Source organism: Malurus melanocephalus, unplaced genomic scaffold (genome assembly GCF_030028575.1).
Source record: "Malurus melanocephalus ecotype Western Australia unplaced genomic scaffold, MMel_1.1 scaffold_7, whole genome shotgun sequence".
NCBI lineage: Eukaryota > Metazoa > Chordata > Aves > Passeriformes > Maluridae > Malurus > Malurus melanocephalus.
Genome location: NW_026623239.1, coordinates 4727220 through 4750948, shown reverse-complemented (window position 1 = coordinate 4750948; position 23729 = coordinate 4727220). Strand labels below are relative to the sequence as shown.

General features: G+C 34.0%; 1 protein-coding gene across 2 annotated transcripts in view; it reads right to left on the bottom strand.

The window, feature by feature from the left end:
* Positions 1 to 23729, bottom strand: part of KIAA0825 (KIAA0825 ortholog) — a 231462-nt gene that overhangs the window by 78409 nt on the left and 129324 nt on the right. The window lies entirely within an intron of this gene.

The following is a 23729-nucleotide window of genomic DNA, read 5'->3' as shown; positions in this document are numbered from 1 at the left end:
CGTAAAAGAAAGATCACCATTGCAACATTTAAATCAAAAGAACACCATTTCAGGACTAAGGATAGAGGAAATTGCCTTTTGGTTTCATCAATCAGCAGATTACATGTTTGYACACAGCCTTCAAAATACTCTGCTTTTTAATTCTTTCTTTGGACTTCTTGCACACTATCTAATGAAGTACCTTTACACCTCTGCARAAGTATGTAAATAGATGGTACACTTTGCAATGTTAATAAAGTAGATAGTAATAGAGCCAGAAACTCTGTCTACAGTAGAAAGCGGTTTGCCATAAACTCAAGASATTTAATTTTGCACAGTTTGTGTGCTCACACCGATATCAACAGACCATCCGTTGGTGCCCCACACCAACACCGAGTATGCACATTCTCCACAGTGCATGCTAAAGGCACGATGGGTGAAGCACCCAGCAAATGGGTCACACACTGATCCACTGCTCTCTGGGAATGAGAATTCAGTATTCTGGATCAAGGTTAGGAAAGATTTAAACAACAGCAAATGAACAAACCTTCTCTTTCTTTCCAACATGGACAGACCTAAATGTCTTCATTATGAAACTATGAACTCAGAATTTTAGTTTTTGCTGAAAGTAATGCTTTTCTAAGCCAAATCAGGGCTAAAATTTGTTGAAGTAACTAGAATTGTCTTTGAAGGAGCATAATTCATATATATTTCTTATAATACCTATTTATAACAGGGGCCATCATATCTTTGAGGAAAGGAACCAGATTTCCATCATTCACAAAACTGGGGTTTGAACTTAATGGAGTAATAAACAATAAAATAATCCAAAAAATTCAAGTACTTATATTGATATTTTGGGTTTTACATCTCAATATTGTTTATTTGGTATTAGGGTCAAGAATGCAAGGAAACATGCCTTTCTAGTGTCTTTAAAAGCTACATATTGTTTGACCTATAGGCTCTTGAAATGTTCAATACTACAAAAAGATCTATAAACCAAAGACACAGGATTATAATAATCTATTATGACCTTATACACTGGTTGCTTTATTTTCCTTTTACTGGTTTTTTACTTTAATAGAGGCCATGCACCTACATATGTTCACAACATGGAAAAAAACAACTGGATTCAGTATGTTGCACAATACTTACGTAATACATCGTACAGACAATAATACTGAAATAACACATAAGCTAAAATCAAGGAGTGGTTCAAATCATTATGAGTTGTTTTAAAGCAATCGTTTTGAGATTACAGAATTTTAATTTAATTACACTATAAATTTTAGACTTCTGCCGCATTAACTTAACACATGCAAAAATAAGCAAAAACTAAAAGTTTGCTCAAAAACTTAATTGGAAGAGTAGAAAAAGGTCTTATCAGCTTTAAATTACTGCATTATATTTAGGCATATTAAATATTTTTGTTACCAGTACATAAATAATCATAGCAATTTTTTGGCATCCATATTTCAGACAAGAAATTTTTTTTTTGTGAACTAAGTTTATCTCTGCCCATTGACTTTAACACAACATTTTAGCCATCTTTAAGTGAAGACCTCCCCTCACCCTCTATCTCTGTACCAGAAGACCATTTTAATTCACTCACAAAGAAATTCTCAAAGGGACTGGTATGTGCGGTAAAATAGGAGCCAATATTGCAGACATCAGTTTTCATACAGCCTGGCTGGACCTTTACATTACAGCTGCCCCACATTTATTGTTCTTTCATTGCAGCTGTCAGCATTGCCTGACAGTGTATTACCAAATACATGGCTACAAAGTCAGTATCAATCAGGACACGATCATGCAGATAATAGTAGCAGAGTATTGATAATAGACGTTAAATCAGATCATCATGTATGAGATTTTTAAAAGTCAGTAGACTTGAGGGGCTTCTTGCTCACTTCTATCTGCTATAAAGCTAACTCACAAAACACCTACAAACTTCATAGGAAAGTGTAATTAGCACTACTAAAAATAAGTAACAAGTCCTATTACTTTTGGCAAGTCAAGGTGAGAATTAACAGACATTTTCCCTGTCTTTTAAATTATGTATGGTAGAAATAGTRCACAATACCTGCCATTACACTCATGCTCTTCCCCCCTCCACTGGAAACAGCAGTTTTGTTATGCTTTGAAACTCTCTCACTTCAAAAGCACTTCAACTTGATATGGCCATTTAACGAGGAGAACGGGAGAATGTGTATAGTTTAGCGGCACTCTTCACCAAGCTGAAAGCACCATGTTAAAAACAAAAGGATCTAATTTGTCCTAGACATAAATAATAAAACAAAACAAGAGTTGCATGCAAATTTAGTAACATAAAATTTTAGGTGATAAACAGAATGGAGCCTGGCTTCTTGTTTAGTATTCCTTAGTTATCACCATAATTGCTGAATGTCTGTCATCACCAAGAGAAGAAAAAAAGTGTCTCTCTCAGCTGTTCCCCTGCTTGTTTTGTTCACTGTATTCTTGTAAAGTGGGAGAAAATAAGTGTCATTTAATGAATAGTGCTATTCTTTGTCTGACAGCTTCATATCTGTTAGGTGTAGGAGGCTTAGTACTTTCCTTTCTGATAATGTTTTTGACAGTGTGCTAAATTCCTCCCCCAAAAGGCCAGTGTATATATTCTGCTAAAAGAGGCTTCATCTATCCTGAATGAATGCCCTCTTTTAACCCCCTTCAGCTTCTGTTCTTACATTAATTGAGCTGATCAGATTGAGCATATGAATTTGTCTTTGATGTATTCATATGTTTAGTTGATGCTGCTCGCGCTTCCATTGGCAAGCAGGCAGAGCTCTCAGACAAATAGGGCTGTTTCCATAGTAACAAGCGATAGCTAGGGATCTCTTGAAAAATATTTTTATTTCAAAATTCAAACTGGAAAATTCTCACTGGATATGGGTCTAGTTCTAAATGTGTCATATCTAATGATAGATGCAATTAGGAATCCCACCAATGTTTTAAATAATAAATTAGGCTAATTTTCTAGGCCTGGCATGCTGAGATACAAATACTAAAAAGACATCTCTCTTTTTTTATCCATGACAAAAGACTTATTAATTACTTTTGGTTTTAGAATTTCAAAATTAATTGAATGGTGAAACAGTCACATAGATGCCTATGTGTTGGAGATAACAAGCCTAGAGCTAAACTCTTTAAAAAAAATATACTTCAAGCTGCTTCGATATTTGGTTATTCCATGTAAAAGCAGGTGAAGAAATAATTCTACAAATGCTATAGCAGTTGGTAAATCTCAAAGGGTGAAAAATGCCCATAGCCATTTTTAATTACTGAGCATGAAAAAGAAGAGATGTTGAAAATAAGTTTTGTGGACCCTTACAATCTGAGAGTGCCAGAATTTTAACTCTAATAAATTCTCATTTGAACAAGGGAACAATAAATTGGGGGGAGGGGGGGGGGGGGGGGGAGAATTGGCAGGGGTGCAACTGGTGGGGGAGGAAATGGAAAGAAAGAGGGAGAAAAAAGAGGTTGATGATTTGACTATGATCGTTTGTAATTAAAAAAAACATATTTGTATTAATCTGTCCTGAAACTTTTTCCCTGAAAATTAGCTTTCTGACATTGGCTTGTAATATACTGCCTGTCAATGCGCAGTAATAGAGTGTCAGGGTTTCAGGGTTCTGCTTTAATATACAATTATACTACATTGAAATCCATTGATATTATCATTTTATATGCTACTTCAAATTAGGCATATTCCATCTTGAGGGGTCAATCATTCGTATCTCTGCATTCTGGAAAACTCAGTTAAATATTAAAATTTGACAATTCCCTGAGAAACAAGGTTATGATTTAAGTACTTCACTTGAAATTTACAGTATATCTGCAGTTGTTAAATGGGGAAAAGTTTTAACGCTTATAATCACATAAAACTAGGCACAATGTGGTGAAGAAAAACATAAAATCCTCCACTATATTAATTCTAAGAGTCTTACATGCGGATTTACATTCTTAAGGTGCTGCTTATTAGRAACAGAAAAAGGAAAACCCCTTTTCTGAATTCCCACTCTTCTCTCCTCTGCTAGTTCTACAGGTAAGGAATTCTGTAAATTATAATGTGCACTACATTTTGAAAGACATTTTTTACAATACTCCAAATTTTTAAAGAAAAGGAAATAAATTCAATCAGACACCCAAGAGGAAATCATAGCCTTACTTAAATTTGGTCATTGTCTTCATTAGACTCACACTTCCAGTCTGGGAATATCTTTTATTAAATCAAGGGAAAACAAAGTCTGAGGCCATTATGAAAGCCCATTTAAGAGCAAAGCATACTGCTTCACCAGTTTGTTGTCTTCTAATCTTGTGAGATTGCAAAATTGAGCTCTGGATTTCGTTTAGATAATGCATTTTCAGCTCTTAAGACAGATTCCTAATGTAGCTATTTTTTATTTTATTGCCTTAAAAAGAGACAAAAGTGACAAGATAAATCACTTTGTTCAATTTAATAAAGTGGTACCAGTTTTAGAAATTTCTAGCATTATACTTCTGATCATGGTCAATTTAATATTTTTAACTTCTATACATAGAAATACGAAATACCTAGTCTATTGATAGCTTTGAACCACAGGTTCTGCATTTCTGATAAAATAGAGTTACTTTATAAGTCAGTTATACTTTATATTTCTACCACATCATGGTGAGACAACAGAGGACATGGCTTTCCATGCATGATCTTTCCAAGCATCTCTTTAACAGAAAGAATCCAGTAAGAAAATAACTTTTGATCATTGTAAACATTCATAATAGTTAACAAAATGGAAGATAAAATAAAATTTATCTTATCATTTCATCAAAATGGAGGGTATAGTCATCTGAGCAGAAAATGATCAGAGCCATCAGTAGGCTGGATATAACCTTGAGGTGGGCCAAAGAGGGATGTGGGGACTGGGGCAYATATTCCACAAGGTAAAGCCAAGACATCTACATTCCCCCAAGCCTCATTATGAACATAACTGGAGATTTAGGAATGGTAGTACCCACTTCAGCGCCCCAGTGAGATTCTCCAAACCACACCACTGTCTCTCACTCCCCCATTTTCCCCTCCATATCCCCACCACAACAGGAGGGAGAACTGGAGGCACAGAAGGCTAAGCTCACGGGTTGAGATAAGAACAATTAACTGGAAATAGCAATGAGATATGGAAACAAACAATAACAGCAACAATAATGAGAGAGAGTATAGAAAAAGAAATGGGTCACATGTTAAAAAGATTCCTTCATAGTTAAGACAACATGAGGCAGTTCCTCCACCATATTTTCTTCACTGGAAAGAACCCCTTCCTCCTGGAAGAGTCACTTTCCTCTGCCCCCAGCAATAATGTAAGGTGGTACAGAAAAACATCCAGGTCCCAGCCATGCCCCGTCCCAGTTACTGTAAAAATTAACCCTGTCTTGGCCGGAACCAGGACAACATAGCATCACAGTCCTTAACCATCTTAGTTTGAAATCACATAAATTTATCTTGTCATGGTACGAAATGCAACAGTAACATTGTTAGCACATGAGACTGGATCTGAAAAGGCACATGAAGCTCTAATTTATTTAATGAATATAAGATTGCATATGTATTTTTTAAGTCTGGATCAGATACTCTAGAAGAAAATCCCTCTCAGTAGAGGAATACCTTATAGCAGTCAAAAGAACTGTTCAAAAATACATTATGCTAACTACTAGCAGCAATAATTCATTATACTYGAAAGGTTTTTTTTTTTTTTTTAAATAGAATGGAAGAGTAGGGATTCTGTATCAATGAAATCAATGTGTACCATACAAAAAATATGTGGATGTGTAATTAATTAGGCAATTCAGAAAAAAACCTATTTGGCTTAATTTAGTAGATTAAAAAAAMCATTTAAATCACAGCAAAAGTCAAAATAAACATAATATGTGCACAACACAGAATGAAATACTTTGAAAAGAAAAGCTAGTCACTGGAGAGATGGAGAAATTTAAATTTTTACACAGTAAAAGATTATGAGACATGGTGATGTTTCTCTTTTCAGGGCTCAATTTTTCTAATGTTATACTGGTGTTTTGTTTTCAGTCAGTTTCCTTCTTGAACTTTTTGACTGAAAAAAATCCATAACTATTAATCCAAACTAGCAGAAGATAGTATCGTAGCTGTTCATTGTGAAATACAACTACACAATTAAGATAAAAGCACTACAATTCACTTTTTCCCAAAATGATTTTGTGAACATTGSAATGTGCTTCAAGAGTTGCTATAACTTTTGTCTTAAACATGACTTTGGACAAGAGCTGTGGTCATAATCTTGTTGCAATGGAATAAAAGATCCATTCACTAATAAAATGAATCCAAACCAATAATCAGTCTGAAAATCAAAACAAATGGAAAGAAATGCTCTTCACAAAGAGTAATCAGTGGAGAACTTAAATCCATAACTTTATGTCATTTAAACATCATTTCAAAATTCACTGAGTTTTAGGAAAGAAATTAAATGACACTGAATGCAGATTGCTGAAAATACAGTCCTGTTTAAGGGCCTCTAAACGTTAATAGGTTTTAAAAAGCAAAAATAGAAGTTGATTTGGTAAAATAGAGTAGACTGCAAGGCCAAAGTTGCTCCATTGAGCCACTARTTTCTAATGATGCATAGTGAAAATCAATCAATCAATTAATTAATTTTTAAATGTCATATTCAAGGATTCAAAATTGCACTATTTATTAGAAGACCACAGAAATACAGGAGATATAATTCTTAGATGATGGCCCTGTAAACTGCTAATCTGGGGAGCATAGCAGAGGGTTTTATTCAGGACACATTTACACTCAATTWTGTTTCCTGTCAGGGAAAAAAAACYCTGAGAAATGCATTTCAAGTCTGTTTGACCCACATTGAAACTTGGATGTTGCWGCTTATTTCAAGCATAAAGTATGTTGGAACAGGCATGAAGAAGGAATGAGCATAACAAAAAATTATTGGAAGTAAAGACACATTTTAGTACATAGTATTTTCAGTTCAGTGCAATTATACTGTCACAMAATTTACTTAGAACTTACTTTACCCTTTTATGATAACCTGTCTAATTTTCTTAGGGCAAAAGCTTGCAGTAAACTAGTCAGTTAGCTCCAGATATTTCTTATAAACTTTGAAAATGTATTGAGATCCCCAATTCAGAAACACATTTTCTTCATTGACTGAACACACTAAACTTACTTCAATTCATAAAATATATCAACACAATTAAATACTTGTTGTAGGCTATCTGCTCCACAGTTTTTTGGAATTGTCTTACTCTCAAGCCCTCAGGGACTAATTAAGTTTTCCCTTACCATTTCTTAAACTTTCATCCATTTTATGATATGAATTCTTATAAATAATAATGTAAAATTTTTAAATATTAGTTCATAAATAGGCCAAGATCCCAACAATATTTTAAAAATACACTGTTTAGCAAACATATGTTTTTTTTCTTTACATCAACATTTACATCCTGAGAAGTATTTCAAGCCAATGGGAATTTTTATTCTAGTAGACTCTGCAACAAGCTGTATATAGACACACTGCACTCCAGCTGTAGCAGTAAAATTACTGAACTGTAATTCTCTTAATATTTAAATAATATATTAAAATTTAATTTTCAGCACCTGGAAGAATCTGTTWGTGTGCCAGCAAATGAGGAAGTCAGGCCTGGAGCTGCTATACATATGGGATTCAAAAACAACCTATCACAAATAATTACTAAGAGCAGCTGTACTCACTACACTAGTCATTTAAAAATCAGGTCAAAGTTACTTCAATTCTTTTTTCCTTTTCAAGGATTTCTGCAAAACAATTCTTTAGTTTTTATATTTTTGTCATTTTTTTTATACGCTAAATTTTTTAAAATTGTTGRTTCTTTCAAGGGCAATATCTGAGAGTTTTAGCATTCCTGATATTCCAGGAGCTACATAGTTGAAGGTTTTATGATAAATTATAAAAACATGCAATGGTCATTTCCCAATACATCTTTCAATATTTTAATAAAACTAAAAGTAAATACTGTATTATCAAAATGCATTTGCTGGTATACAACATACATGCATTGCATGCATATATGCAGTAGTAAGTACAATTCAACATACGAAACAGACATAATGCATCGATGCATGATTTTTAAAAACAAGATCTATCCTGTGGCTCACAAAAAAAAAAAAAAAAAAAAAGATTGCTTGTATTATAGCCTTTCATTTATTTTTAAGTTGGCAATTTTAAGGTGACAAGTATTTAAAAAAAAATTTTCCAAATTATCTTCTTTTAGACATACTTTCTTTTTAACTTGCTTTCTACTAGCCACTACCAACTTTATGATCATTTGTGAAGAAAAAAGCCAAGGTATCCTAATTTTTTATCCCATACCTTTTCAAAATTTATTTAGAATAACATAATATGAGATCACATTTTTTGACCACTTAGATAGAATTAACAATGCTTGCACTGAATCTGAACATTTTTAAAAGTTTAGCAAGATTCAGCCAGAAGCCTTTCTTTTAAAACTTTAAAATATTCCAACCTGCATTCCTATACATTGAAGTAAAAAGCCCTATAATGAAAACCATAAATTTTATAATGACATACAAAGAAATAAAACACATTACCCTTCAGGAGGAGAGAACCAAGCATTTAYACACTACTACCTTCAATCACTTGAATGCAAGTCATTCACACCACCACTATTGCTAACAAGGCATCCAATTTACAAAACAATACYGAAATACTGAAATTACGTTTAAAAGGTACAAATGATTGTCCAAAGAATGACACTGAAAAATATTAAGTAACAGCTCTACCTCAAGATAAGCCTCACAATTAAAGACGTTTAATGAAGAGAGCCTTCAAAGGCTAAATCAGGAGGCATTGATTAGATTGCTTCTAACTTTGTGTTTTGACACCTTCATCTTTCATGGCATTATATTGTCTCAGTGCATCTTACAAAGGAAGCATTTTACTAAGGCCACACATGAACAGGAGACAGCAATGCTTATAATAGAGACTGTCAAGGGTGTGAGCCAAAATGGGTCTCATTTGGATTTCAAGTGAAGAAAACTCCTAATGCATTTCATTACAATGTATGTGAACCTCTGAAAAGAACGATGGATTGGGATTCTCATACCTATTAATTTATTGAAATGGATTCAGTTTTTTCTTGTGTATCAAAAGGGACCATGTGTTTCAAGCAAGGTAACAATATTATAGCACCAAATAACTAAATATGCCATGATGAGGTATACCCTTCTGCAAGACAAAGAGGATGMAATTTTCTTGATAAGTAGGATTTGAGTTCACAAATAAATCCTACAACAGATTGGCAACAAATAAATATTCTTTTTTTTTCTATCAGGCTTAAAGATATGATTAGGTAGCTATGCAATTCAGGGATGAATTCCACCTTTATTACCAGAGCATGTTTTTACTATTTGAAATCCCCCTGCCAGACTGTCATTCAAATATTGACTTTTTATTTCATTGAAGAACTGTGTGTGAGCTAAGTTGGGTAACACCTACATGAGTCATATTTTATTAAAAGATAACAGAACAGGACACAGGAAAGTAAAATAATTCAAAAAAAATGTAATACATTCCAGATCAACTTAGCTCTAGAAAGCTACCACAACTACTGTATCACGRATTATCTTATTCACAGTATAAAAAGTTTATATAAATATTTGCCTTTTTCCCAGTTCAATTTTTGATTACAAAACCTATAATTTGTTGTTYAAAAACTGAAAATTCTGATTTAATACAGAGAACATGATACAAAATCCATTTCTATGCTAAATAATTTTACTAAGATAACTATTAACAATAAGACATATGTTCTCATTAACCTTAGMAGTGATTGATTGTGCTACACTAATAACATTCAGTAAGTTCAAAGCTCATCTATTTTTTATGGAAATCTTACAACCTGATAGTTAAACTAAAGGTTAAATATACATAAAGTCTTAAAACAAGATAAAAGTATTCCATACGTATGTAGCTGATAAGCAGAGTACGCAAACACATACATAAATCAGTTCGCATTTAGAAACCCAGGGCCTTAAGAAACCCTCCACTGTCACACAAAGACTTCAAAGGCAGAGTTAAAGAGTTCGATATCTATGGAATATTAAGCAATTACATTGATTAAGTTAGAAATTGCCTATTAAGTTCAGAACTCCACTGACATCACAAGTAAAATGGAAAGATGTCAGCAAAATCATAATCAGAGACAAAGATGCACTTGCTTTCATAAATCAGGTCTCAACAAGCATTTTATTTGAAGTAAGAGGAAAGTCTAGGGCATGTGTAACTAGTTTAATAACAATTATGAAAACCCATATTTGCAAAACTATATCTTATTTCTTACGTGTAACATGTAAAAGCAGAAATGTATGTTGTTTATATATATGTACTCAGTAAAAATTAAAAAAAAACATTTTGAAAATCTTCAGCATTTCAATCAATATGATTTTTATATTTACTCATTGTGTGTCTAAATGGTGTACACACATGCCCAAGCAACAGAGAAATCAGCAAGAATCTTACAAAACAAAATTGAATTCAATCTTAGCAATAAAGATTGTACATTTCCGCACAACACAAAACCGCATGGACACAGGTTTATATTATATTTTAAGAGTAATCATAATTAAATTAGAATGATGCATGTTCCATATTTTATCTTGACAGCTTCTGTATACTCAGGCAGAGCCCATTAAACACAAACATATAGCAGCTTACTTGTTGAATTATGTATTTCAAGTACTTAAAATTACTAGGGATTAGACTAAGATCTGCACATGAATACATATTTTGGACTAATTTTCTGCACTGGCATTTCTTCTTCTAAATATATTTTAAATTCTACCATAAACTCAGTTAAAATTAGGCTTTTCCAGGACATAACAAAAGTAAAAACATTATCTTTTAAATATAAAATTTATGAAATTATTAATAAATCCAACATTTTTCAATTGCAAAATTTGATAATTTGATCCATAATCAAATATGTAAGTATAACACTTTATGTTAATTTACCTTTCAAAAGATATTATATGTTGCTCATTTTTTTGACAGAGCTTCCATTCATACTGAAGACGTGATGAAAAACACWTATTTTCTCTCAATAAGGAAAATCACTTTATCCACTATTATACACATTYGGTCACAATTAAAAAATCAATCACCAAATACTTATTTCCAAATTCAACTTGCTTTATTCCAATTTATGCATGCTGTTCAACTCAGTTCGAATTCTTTCCATTCTACTTGCTATCCTTAATGGTTAATGGTTTCAATAGTATTTGACATTTTAAAAGGAGAAAATAAAACTTTATACATCACAATAATTTTACACTTAGAAATTTGTGATCTGATAATGTTCAGAACCTTAWTTTTTTATAAGAAAAAACCCACCAAAATTAAATCTCTTATATAGGTTTCAAAGTCATAAAGATCTGATTGAGCCCATTGAATAAGGCAATTGCATCGGTTGTCTAAATGGTAGCAATGTCAATGTCAGATATGTGGTTATCTTTTCATCTTGGCCTATTCTCAAATGTAAAAATCAAATGTTTGAAGGACATTTCACTGACCTGTTATGGCCTCTGCAACCCTCCAACACAATACTACTATTCCTCATATAAGTGCCACATTTTGGATAAAAAACCACTTAATCAACGATGCCTTTGCGACATCTGGCGGCCCTTTTTATATATAAACTTTAGATTTGTTTCTTTGTTTGGTGTTTTCAGTTGCTGTTGGGTATTTTCAGTATATTAATGTTATTCTATTTATTTATTTATTTATTTATTTATTTGCAAACCTACCAGCATGCAAAAGTTTAGTCCAAAAGGCTTTGATACCCCCTAGCAGGGGAACAAAAGCAATCTAGTTTGCCAAAACACAAGGTCTACCATGAATCCATATGGAGCAAAAGGTCACAAATCTTGAGATGCAATGACATCATGACAATAAGACACTTTTGAAACAGAAGCTGACTCATTTTGAATATAAAAAGGACACTGATCAAATTCTCCCACGCATTTAAAACTTTGGAGAAGAATAAGCATGAGAAGGACCTGATATAGATGCGTAACCAAGGAGAGTTAAAACATACCCTTTAGCTTTCACAATTACAAGATGCTATTGAGAACTTGACAAGTCTGCTTCAGAAGACTTAAAAGCATTATTTTTATGTCATTATCGGATGCTGAGAAATTTTTATTAAAGAAGAAAACCACTCAGTTCACAGGGTGTGTACTGCCTGTAAGAAACAAGCTATTTTAAAATGAATTCAGTTGTTATGCCAAAGCTTGTTCTACATGTTTCAGTCCTATTATTTATCATTTCAATAAATGATGAAAAAAGTATTTTAAGCAACAGAAAAATTATCTTCCTTTATCCTTCTTCCTAAGCTATTTCACTGCAGTAGTAAAACCTCATTTTAATCTCTTTATTACCTTAACTGTAGGAGTATTTGACATCAAGTTTGTGAAACCATAACTTTGCTATTTCTTAGCACAGCAGGAAGARCTAGTACATTTAAACTTCACTTGTTCTAACATTTCTATTTCAAGCCAATAGAAATAGAGTTTAAATTCTATTACTTAATAGAACCAAAGTTCTATTAAAACCAAAGTTTAAATATCTATTACTTAATATATAGAGCATCACTTCTTTAAATTCTACTTTGCTGTATTATTGTAAATATTCAGTTAAAYACACTACTGCTCCAAAATGAGCAACACAGGATATTGTTTGGACATMGGTTTGTCCTCGTATGAACAGATATGTAGCACGTGTTACTGACATTCAACAAAAATTCCTAATAAATAGTAACAGATTCAAATTTAAAAGAATAATCTCTCAAAACTGCTCTTGGCATGGATTAGATTTGGTGAACAGTTTAATGGTACAGTTCACTAGTGCCTTATCTTATAATAAAAGATTTTTGCATCCTTAGATTACCTAGTAAATCCCCCCCAAGCACTTCCATTCAAATTTTAATTAAAATTTCAGAAATCTCTCTTTTCAATGTACTTATATGGGCAAGATACAGACCATACACCATGGCACAAGCACATCATTCTTGGCAGATTTCAGACAGGTAACCCAACACGACAGACCCAGGCCAAAGAAACACTGCTAATTTGAAGTAGTCTCCTCATACCACAAAACTGCAAGCATACAATCTATGAAGACTGAATTGCAGTTATTGTACTGAATTCACAGAGACAACTCATTCAGGATATGAATGAGCAGATTCAGGTATATGTTTTAGGATGGAATAAAAAGATTAATCAATAATTAAACTATATGTACAAACATTCAGCATGTGACAGCATAAATAGGTTAAAATCAGAAAACAAAACAAATTAAAAAAACCTCACATTAGTAAATGTCAAAAATTCATGGAAAAATTAAAATATAGTATAAAGAGGACACTTTCTGCAAAGGAAGCTCAATACTCATGAAAATATATATCAATAAATAAAGAACACATTGACCACACATACTTCTAAAAGTATTAGAACAAGTCCTTCATGTTGCTGTAACTTGAAGTATGGTCTTTTAAGATCTCAGAATCTATTAATTGTCTACAAAAAATCTTTACTGATAGTGAAGACACTATGAATGCTTCATCACACAACTTTGTTCTAGACTCATACCTTTCCTGATGAAAAAGTAATAAAAAAAGGAGTGCCCTTTGCCAGAAAAGTATCTCTAAAACTTTCTTGCTTAGGAAGTTAGAGCCTGAAGCTGGTTAACTCAGACCAGTTAATATCCAAACATTCCAGATTGGGCACGATGTTGCAGAATGATCTTTGAGCTTAACTTCATAGTAATCCCATAGGTCGCCTTGAACTATGACAATAGGGCATAGTTTAGATAGACAGATCAWTGACCATTCATTTTTAATGCTCAAATTCTGAAACCACTGTATAAAATTTTATTAATCAACAACCATTTCCCACGGAGCTATGCGAAAAAATACCCAATTGTCTCTGCATTCATTTAAGAGATTATGAAGTCCACTAGCTGTTTGTATTGCATGACCTGACAGTGACTCCATATGAAACAATAAATAACGCAATGCTGAAAATAAGACAGAAATGGAAAATAAATTTACTGTTAAAGAGCTACTAAATATTTTGGAAGATTTCTACTTGAAAGACAAGAAAACTTTTTTTTTTTTCTATATACCATTTACAGAGGTTTAACTATGTATCCCATAGATATTCTCGGTTTTTATCCAGATGCGCTGTTAAATTACTCATGTAATTATCCCAAGAGAAGTCAGTATTGTTATTGTATTGACTATATTTATTGACTGATATAATTTTATTAACCTTTTTTTTGTGGGAAGAGTTTGGTGGAATTTAAATTCAGCTATCACAGCCATTATTCATACAATTAAAAGGATAATTTCTGTATTATTCTAGAGAGTGGGTCTTTTTGCAGAGGTGTTTAATTATGGAGTTAAAGCAAAACAGGAAGCTAATGAGCAAAAATATAGAAAATAATTTAGGATTAAACTTGAAACAAAACTAAAATTCTCCCTGATCTCAACAGTGAAATCCATTTAAAATGCAAAATAACTGCTTTTAAAGTGAAATAACAACAGTTCCTTCTAATACATCAACATGATAGCTGTATATGCCTTAACAAGCCTTTCAGTAACAAACTGTAGYACTACATTTGAGTAAATAGATAAAATACGTTAAAAATACAAAGAGAGATATATTCAAATATCTGCTAACAGAACCTCATAAAGGTAAAGTAGTTATTACTTTTGATATACCACTATTTTAAGACCTTATTACTGCAATAAATGCAGCACCATTGTTCCCTTGTCTTTTGTATGCACTGTGGTGTTACTGAGCCAGCAAGCACAATACTTACATGCAGTTCAATTGACCTAACCTGAATAAGACCAAAATAACTTTGCAGCTGGCAATCCTGGTAATAAAAGAAAGTGTAAGAAGTATGGATTGCAAATTAAAATTAATTAATGAAGATCAAAAGTAAGACAGATGTTCTAAAGAGGGAAACGTAAGATCAGACAATGGCCATTAAGAAATCACTCATCCCAGATGACAATTAGGAGACTGTTCTTGACTGTCTCAGATTTTAAACAAAAATCTTTATTATTCTGAACATTATTTTTTTTAAAAAAATATGAAAATTAGGGAGACCAAGGAATCAGCAAAYACAAAAATTCTAACGAATTCATACTCATTGCTCTTTGACAGACTAAAATTAATTTTTATCCACAGGGAATACATCAATTTAAAGATAATCTGATGTAAAAAAATTGATGGGGAGGTATAAGACCTCTGACTAGACTCTTCTTCATTCCAGGGTATCCAGAGAGTTTAAGGAAGCATGATGTGGAAAAATTGTATGGAGATTTCATTCTTTGGCTTCTTATTATAAGTTTTTCCCATCAGTGCAGGTGAAAAATGCAGTACAGGTTGATTAACTAATAAAATCTTCTAAGTAATTTCACTTTAAACATTTTATGCTGTCTACATTCCAGCACTACAGCATAATTGAATCTTTGTTCCAGATAATTTTTGTAGTTGGGAGAAGTACTGAAAAATCATGAAGAAAATAGCCAGTCATTCATACRCAGAAAATCCCTGTACTGATTTTTTTTTCTGTCGAAGCTTCTGTGCACATTTTCTCTGTATAAAAACATATAATATTAAAACTATTTATATTAAGCATTGCAACCAAAACTGCTTCCATTTAAATGGATTTGTTGCTGTATTAAAATGAGCAAAGGATAAAAACATTATCAGGTTTTACTTTTGTCTCCTAAACTGAATAGTATTCCTTGGGAAAAAAACCAAGTATTTTTGTTTAAAAAAAAATAAACAAATAAGAAAAACATGAAAGGGCTATATTTTTTAACTAAATGGAAAGACAAAAGTTCAAGAATGTTTATATATGTGCCTTGTTTAACAGTTTTGCATTCTGGATGTGACTTTCACAGTCTGTTGGCTGTTGCAGGAAAGCCATCACATCTGTGACTTGGCTGTTGATTAATGAGTCTTTCAATTCTCTGCTACCATCTGAAGAAGGGCTGTGGCATTTCTAAGCTTCACTGGTTTACTCGCCTTCAGCTGTAGTCCTACCAAGGTATCTTCCATAAAGAAAATCACACCTGGTTAAGGCTAATGAAAACCTCAATATGTCATTTTCTAGACAAGTCAAAAAGCATGTAAAACTAGACAAAAGATGTATTCAAGCAACATGAATGCAGTTTTGTCATAACCTGTCAATCTAAAGATTAACATAAAAAAGCGTACTTCAATGACATTTTACAGTGTCAACTATCAGACTGACAATTCTTAATTCCCTCTTTGGTATATGAGGCAAGATGCACAATGGTTTCCCACTTTTCACAAAGATTAAATTTTATTGTTAGACCTAGACCCAGACCTAAACCCTAGAAAGTTAAGAGGGTAGAAAGAAATCCCAATCAAAAAGTTTTTGTGGGTCAGTGATCAGTCCACATCAGAAACCCTCAAATCACACTGTCTAGGCAGATTTTAAACTTACTACTCACTTCACAAAACCTGTTCATGTGAAACTGACCAACTTTGCCATAGCTGCACCGTGATTGTCAAACTTTGGAGGTCAGTTTGACATTAACAACTGGGCTTCAGAAAGAAGCAGTAAGATCTCTGGGATTTGTCATCCTTTCTTAAGCAGGGTCAGCCAACTGGCAGAGGAAGTTCATCCAGGAAAGCCACGTGAGAAGCCAATAACTTTGGGAAAGCCATAGCTCTAAGTGACAACAATTACAGCTACAAAGGCCTGTGAAGTACACTGAAGCCACCACCAGCCCTTCATGTTTGCTTTAGTTGCAACAGTGAAGATTCCAAGATCAAGAGAAAGAATACAGTCTTCCCCATCTCCTTCAGAGGAAAACTGATGGGACTACCACTTCCTGAAACGAACGCAAGGTAATTCAAATTACAGTGACTCACTAAAGCTGAGTCACCTGCCATTTGTTGCCACAAAGGAACTCCACACAGCAAYAGCCACCACAGATACTACATGGTAGTTTCCATTTTAAATTCAGGCAAAAGAGTTAGGTTCTCCTCTTTGCTACTCTTTGCTACAGACTGATTTTGCAGTGTAGAAAAAACCTTAAAAGTGACTTGTGTGACCAGATTTTTCATCTATTTAACTTTGATATTAATACTTCCTCCCCTACCTTACAGGGAACATGCATGTCCCAGCTCATTACAGCCTGCAAAGAAATTGAGATCCCTGTGTGGAAATTGAATTACTTTACATTACTATCACTTTGCTGAAAAATCTCTTATCTAAAAGCAGCAAAAGGAAGAAACAATGTCTTGATAGACAAGACTTGTGTCGTGCAGCCTTTTCCATTTCAGGTGTAGCAACAAGGTCTATAGACAAGTAGTTAAGCCACTGCGTACAGTTAGGATAGTCAGTACTTTGAATGCCTTAACACACATTTAACAATTATACATTTGTATAGACTTACAATCACCATATTATTATGTATCTATTAAGAATGAAAGCTTGGATCAAGAGGAGTCTGAAAGGATAAATAAAAGAACAGATAAGAAAAGCMAACATGAGTATACCCACTTAAGAGTCCCTAGTGAGAGCAGGATTTAAGACAGAGTTGAAAGGAGGGCAAATTATTTGCAGATGAAAGAAAATATCTGTTTTTAAGAAAAGCCAAGTCACAGGATACCAATCAGCAGGTTGATTAGATAGAGATAAAAATGCCGAAGTGGCACACTTCCAAGTGATGATTTGTAGCACAGAAAAATACCTAGTTATGAAGAAAATATACATACTTTTAAAGAAACCAGACTCCTAACAAAAATACTTAAATACATTWTTAACACAATACATTGCATATACCTAGCAGTATTCCCATGAAAGCTGAGTTCTGGGCAAGACAGAGTTAATTTTTGCAGTAGCCAAGAGGGRGCTTGGCTGAGACCTCGAAGTTATTCTATACCACCTTATGTAATTTTCTGGGCATGGGGAAAGGCCTCTTTTCCAGATCAGTGTGGCATCGTGAAGGGAGCTCTCGAGTATTATCTATTGTCAGGGGGTTTCCATGTGAGGTTTGTTTGCCTCTTTCTTGTATCCTCTGTGTTTAGTATTGTTACCATTACTACTCGTTTTCTTCTTTCATTTTTGTTTCCAGTAAATTACTCTTGTCTCAACCCACGATCTTTATGTTTTGTGCCTCCAGTTCTCTTTTCTATATCACTGCAGGGAGTGGAAGGGGGACGGGAGAGCAAGTGAGCAGTAGTGGTTTGGAGAGCCTCAGCGGGAGCACTAAATTGCAGATTACCATTCCTAAACCAATACAAAAGCACATACAAATGTGGACAAATGTAACCTAATTTAAATGGGGAACCAAGACATCGTGAGACATTGAAGAAAGAAAGAGATTTGGATCACAGGCCTATCTCTAGCCAACAGGCTGTGCTTACTACATTTTTAAATGCAAAAAGATGTACCGCAATACTTCCTTCATTTTCATTTATTTTCATTTTTTCTAGGGGCCAGGTTTGACCAAAAAAACCCCATCAGATTAAACCTTATTTAAGCAATTTTATAGTTGTTAATTAAAAGACAGCTGATAACTACATACTTTCATATCCCATGCTGGCAAAGGCCTCACCATGAAGGACTTCCAAGTATTAAAAAGAAGCTCATATTAAGGTTAACTGGGATATGTCAATCCTTTTGTTTTCAGCACTTTTTATTGCTAGATGATATCAGAGAATATTGTTTCATTCATATGATTCTTCAACATATCTGCAGAAGAGAAAGTCTGCTAACAAAGAGAACAGTGTACTGCATACGGGGAGCCTCATCTTTAGCCTCATTTATTTGTGAAATTAATGCTGTAACTATGTACATGATAGTGACTCGAGTGGCAGCCCAATAGTATGTAATACTGTTCCCTTTTGCTTACTGATGTATGTTCTGCTGCCAATGCTTTAGAAGTGACAGGCAGGGAACTAAGACTACTTCTGACAGATTTTTTAAGGTCACAGTACAGTTTGATTAGCTATGTCAGAAGAGGATAAGCAGATGAAGGATAATCCTTACGGTGACAGATGTGACATACACCTTGTTATTGACCAACTCATTTATGGAACAGGATCCTTGCTTACCCAGAAAGGTCAAAGTGAGATTTTCTTCAAAATCCCATTGGCTTTTTTTTGGTACACCCAGCATTAGGGTCAAAGCCTGACTTTGTGAATAACCAAGATATGTACAATAATGCATTAATACCTTTTACTTGCTTCTTTTGATACAGGAGTAATGGCATACTGCCTTTATGCATAGCCTCCCATGCATTTTTGAAATGTTGTTTGTTCCCATATGCATTACAAGGTGTCAATTACAGTAACATAAAGCAGGTGATGATTACTTCAGTATTTCACCTACCRTCATTAGTAGCTGTAACAACAATATGAATTTCCAATATCCAGCAAATCTGGATACAAAAGGCCTTGGAGTATCTGTAGACCAGAAGACAAACTAATGTATCTAAAAGTACACTGAAAGACATAAGACTGCCATCCTCTGCCATGCAGATAAGTTCTCTGTTGTGGCATCGTGTCAGTTAGTGCTCTTCCATCATTTGTTTCTCCTACAAAGAAAATTATTAGAGAACTTCCTACCTTTCACCTTTTTTTCACTTATTTCTCAGATACAGGCTTTTGTAAAGTTTTATAAAAAAATCTTTCACAGACAAAAAAACACATGCAGTTTGTTGGCACTCCTTTCAGTTTCAAAACCACGTAATAAATTTTTCTATGTGTTGATAAACTAGATTTTAAAAGAGCGTTTTYTGGATATCTAGATAATCAACAACACAATGAATATAAACATTTTCTATAAATAGTTCACCATATGGCTATCATTCTCAACAGATGGTGTCTGTGTATTCACTAGAATATACAAGAGTTATGCAAATTTTGCCCTGCAATCATTCAAAATTCTAAACAAGATTTTTTTATTTCGTTTTTTTTTAAGCTTAATCAAAGGCAAAACACGTAATTTTATTACCTAGCTCTAATATGGGGAACAAATGCCACAACTATATTAACAAATGATTTTGCAAAAGGCAATACAGTCAAAAGGATTTTTAAAAAGTACATTAGGTACAAGATTTTCTCAATCTTAGGATAGCACCCTGCTGCTAACGGTAGTTTTTACCTACACAAAAACCAGTTTCACTTGTAAACAACCCAGTGGTTCATCAGAAAGAATGCAGTCTGGACTATGCTATGAACAAATCTGTGGTCCAAGGGATCAGAGAGTTTCTGTATGTTTTGCATCAAATTTTGCTAGAAAGCCTGTATATTTTATCCAGTTTTAGTAAAAACCAAACTTACTAATTTTTTATAGGTTCCTTAAAGTCAATATATAAACAACTCCATGTTTTCTACTTGCTTTCAGGAACTGTTATATAGTTCAGAACATCTATCAAAGGAACACATGACCAAAACTTGACTAGATACTTGGTCTATTCTGTTCCAACTTTAAACTACTTACGCGTGTAACACTGTATAAATATTTTCTGGAAAGTTCTTTTTGAGCTACATTGGTTTATCTGCTGGAAATCATACTCTAATTTTTGGTCTAAGCATTTTTTACAGCATTTCTTATCCACTTGAACAAACATGAGTTTTAATTTCTACAGTTTTTCAAACTTGTTACTGTTTCTCACCTGATGCATTTACAGTAAAAATAAGAGCTTCCCCTCTCAGTTATTAAGTTGTTAAGTTTTCTGTTCGGAAGGCCTTGTCCCTGACTATTTTGCCAGTCAGGAGTTCTTCTCTGTCTGTTCCTATAGCTCCCATGGTGCTTCTGTAGCAGGATCTATATCATTCAACTAAATCACTACTTGTCCCTCCATGGACACCAGTGCTCSACAAAACTTCCCTAATTAGAGAGGAGGGAATCTCAGCCATTCCTCCTCAGAACTGCAAACTACTGCAATATTGGATAATGGCTTCACATGTTACAAAAAAGTATCTTTGTTTTCTCATCTTTATAGTGATAGGAATATCATTACATTATCATAAGGTATTCAGCACTTAAAAGTCCTGTACAACTGCAAAAGAAAAGTCACATCTCAAAGCCCAGCAAAATAATAATATAACGATGTACAAGTTGCTGAGATACTTCTCTGAAAATAAATGATCATAAATTTAACTTACATATAAAGGAGAGTACATAAACATGAAGGATAATGTATGGTGCTCTGGATTTGTGCCTCAGTGATAACAACACGCCACCCTTTTACCTACTGCCAAGTACTGCTTGCACAGTTTCAATACGCTGATTTGGCCAGACAATAACAATTGTAATTTTATGAGCAGGATACTAATTAAAAGTTGAGCTATAGGTAATTAAATAATTATTGGTCTTCTTGCTTTATTATATGTATTGGAGGTTAGGAACCCCCATTTGGGAGTTTTTGGAGTACCTAAGGGTGTACAAGTGAATCCAAGACTTGAAAAAGCAGCATGTAACTGTGTAAGTATGCAGAATATTTTTAAAAACTTGTGTAAATCAAATTTGTAAGTTAGTTGAATGTTAATCGTCTAATTATTAAAAGATACTATTTCCAGTATAACTGATAAATATACTTTAACTTTTACTCTTGCAGCTTGAACTCTCTCTCAATATAATATACACACATACATATTATTTTCACATATATATACAGGTAAATATATGTATATATATGTATGTGTGTGTGTGTGTGCTTAAAAACAAAAATCAGAAGAAAAACTAGGCAGGAAACAAATCCATTATATACACCTTTCTTTCCCATAAGGAAAATTTTTTACAGTTTCTACAGGTATGTACTGTGAACAGAGATGAACATTAAGTTTCCTGTGTTGCCCTGTGCTGCTCAATTTTATTACCTTTACTGATAGTATTCTGTGTTATATAACCTTGTAATAAAATAGTAGCATTAAAATTGTGAGGAGATTTGCCGGCTCCAAACATTTCAGATACACCTRTGGGGAAAAGGGCAAGATTTGTGAGGTCACATGTGGCTCCATCCACCCCACCCCCTAGAGCCCTGATGTATCCCAGCCCTGAAGTGGCTGTCAATTCCTGGCACACCGTAGGCAATGCTCCACAGCTGCCCCTGGAGCCCYTAATCCAGGCCCAGAGCAGCTGCCAGATGGGAAGCCCCACCAGGAGGAAGGGCCCAGGAAAGCCAATGGGTACGCAAGCCAGAGCACGAGGCAAGTGCATGTCTTGACCCTACCACCCATATTAGCTGAAACACTGCTGAAACCTGAGTGGTTATTATATTTGCTCATTCCTATGTATTTTCTTTCTTTCTTTCCCCTTTTCTCTCTTTCCCCTTTTCTCTCTTTCCCTTTCTTCTAATTCCTTCTTGAAGTTCTTCTAATTTCTCCTTCTTGAAGTAAAGTAAAATTGGATGGGTTGAAGTTTGTTAAGTTGAATGGAGCTTGCTAAGTTAATGTTTTATGAAACACTTTATGTTGATTCAGTGTTGCTTAAAAGTTTTTCTGAAGTTCCCTGGTTTTCTCAAGTTTGCCAGTTAACTTCGGTTGTTTTCACTCTTGAGCAATATCTTGTCGGTGTTTCTTCCTTGCATGTAACTCAGGGTACATAAATAAGCTTCTGTAAGCCCCTGAGCGAGAGAATTCTGGGGCCTTACCACTATCCAAATCCTTAATTTGAAAGATTTCCTAGACACTTTTACTTTGAAGATCACAGGAATGCATGGATTAGATTCCCATCTACGGGTGAAGCCARGAATGAGTAGTAGACAACAATTCATTCCCTTTTTAACCAGCCCTAAAAGCCTTTTACCTTCCCCTAACCACCAACCAATTAATCTGCCTAACACCTGCAGGCTCTGGGACAATGCTCTCATAACACCCTCTCACCTAACTGTCATTAACTAGGTTAGGGGAGCATTTCCCTTGTAAATGAGTCCCCTAAGCATTTTCACTTCTTTTCTGCAAAAGAAAGACCATGCTTTTTTTACTTCGTATGCATCTGACAGTATTTTCTCATGAAATATGATGAAAAGGAAATATATATCATTTCAATAACACTGTGAACTGGTAAAGTATTTTTGCCTGCACAGACATATTCAGGGAAAGCTTTAGCATGTGTCAAAGAAAGGAGTAATTAAAATATTATGGCACTACACTTTATAAGCTGATGATTCTGCCTGTAGTTTTGTTTAACTCATCTCAGGAAGCAAACAGTAGAAACAGAGTAAGTCCACCATAAATAGGAGGCCAAAATAATCMCACACTCAGTCAACTTGAATATAAACTCTTGTGCACAAGCAAGGCTCAAATTTACACAGTTCTACGAAGGATCATGAAGAATCACCTTAAGAAAGGGCTCACTTGAATCTTACTGCAAAGCTTGCTTCAGTAGCCACAAGAATAGCCAGAATTGTACTAGCCTGCTGGAAGGTAAGAGCAGACATACTTTAGCTATGCTAAAAATAGAGTCACATAAAAAACAAGCTGTGTTGGAGATGCTGGCTGCTATTGCAGACTCTGGATCAGTTATTCTACTTTATGATCACAGTGAATCTAAACGATCTGTTGGTCTGTAGTTGAAATAATAAATCCAYGAGCTAATTATTAATGGCTTGCATACTGTCACTTCTAGATAAGAATTTCCRTAACATGT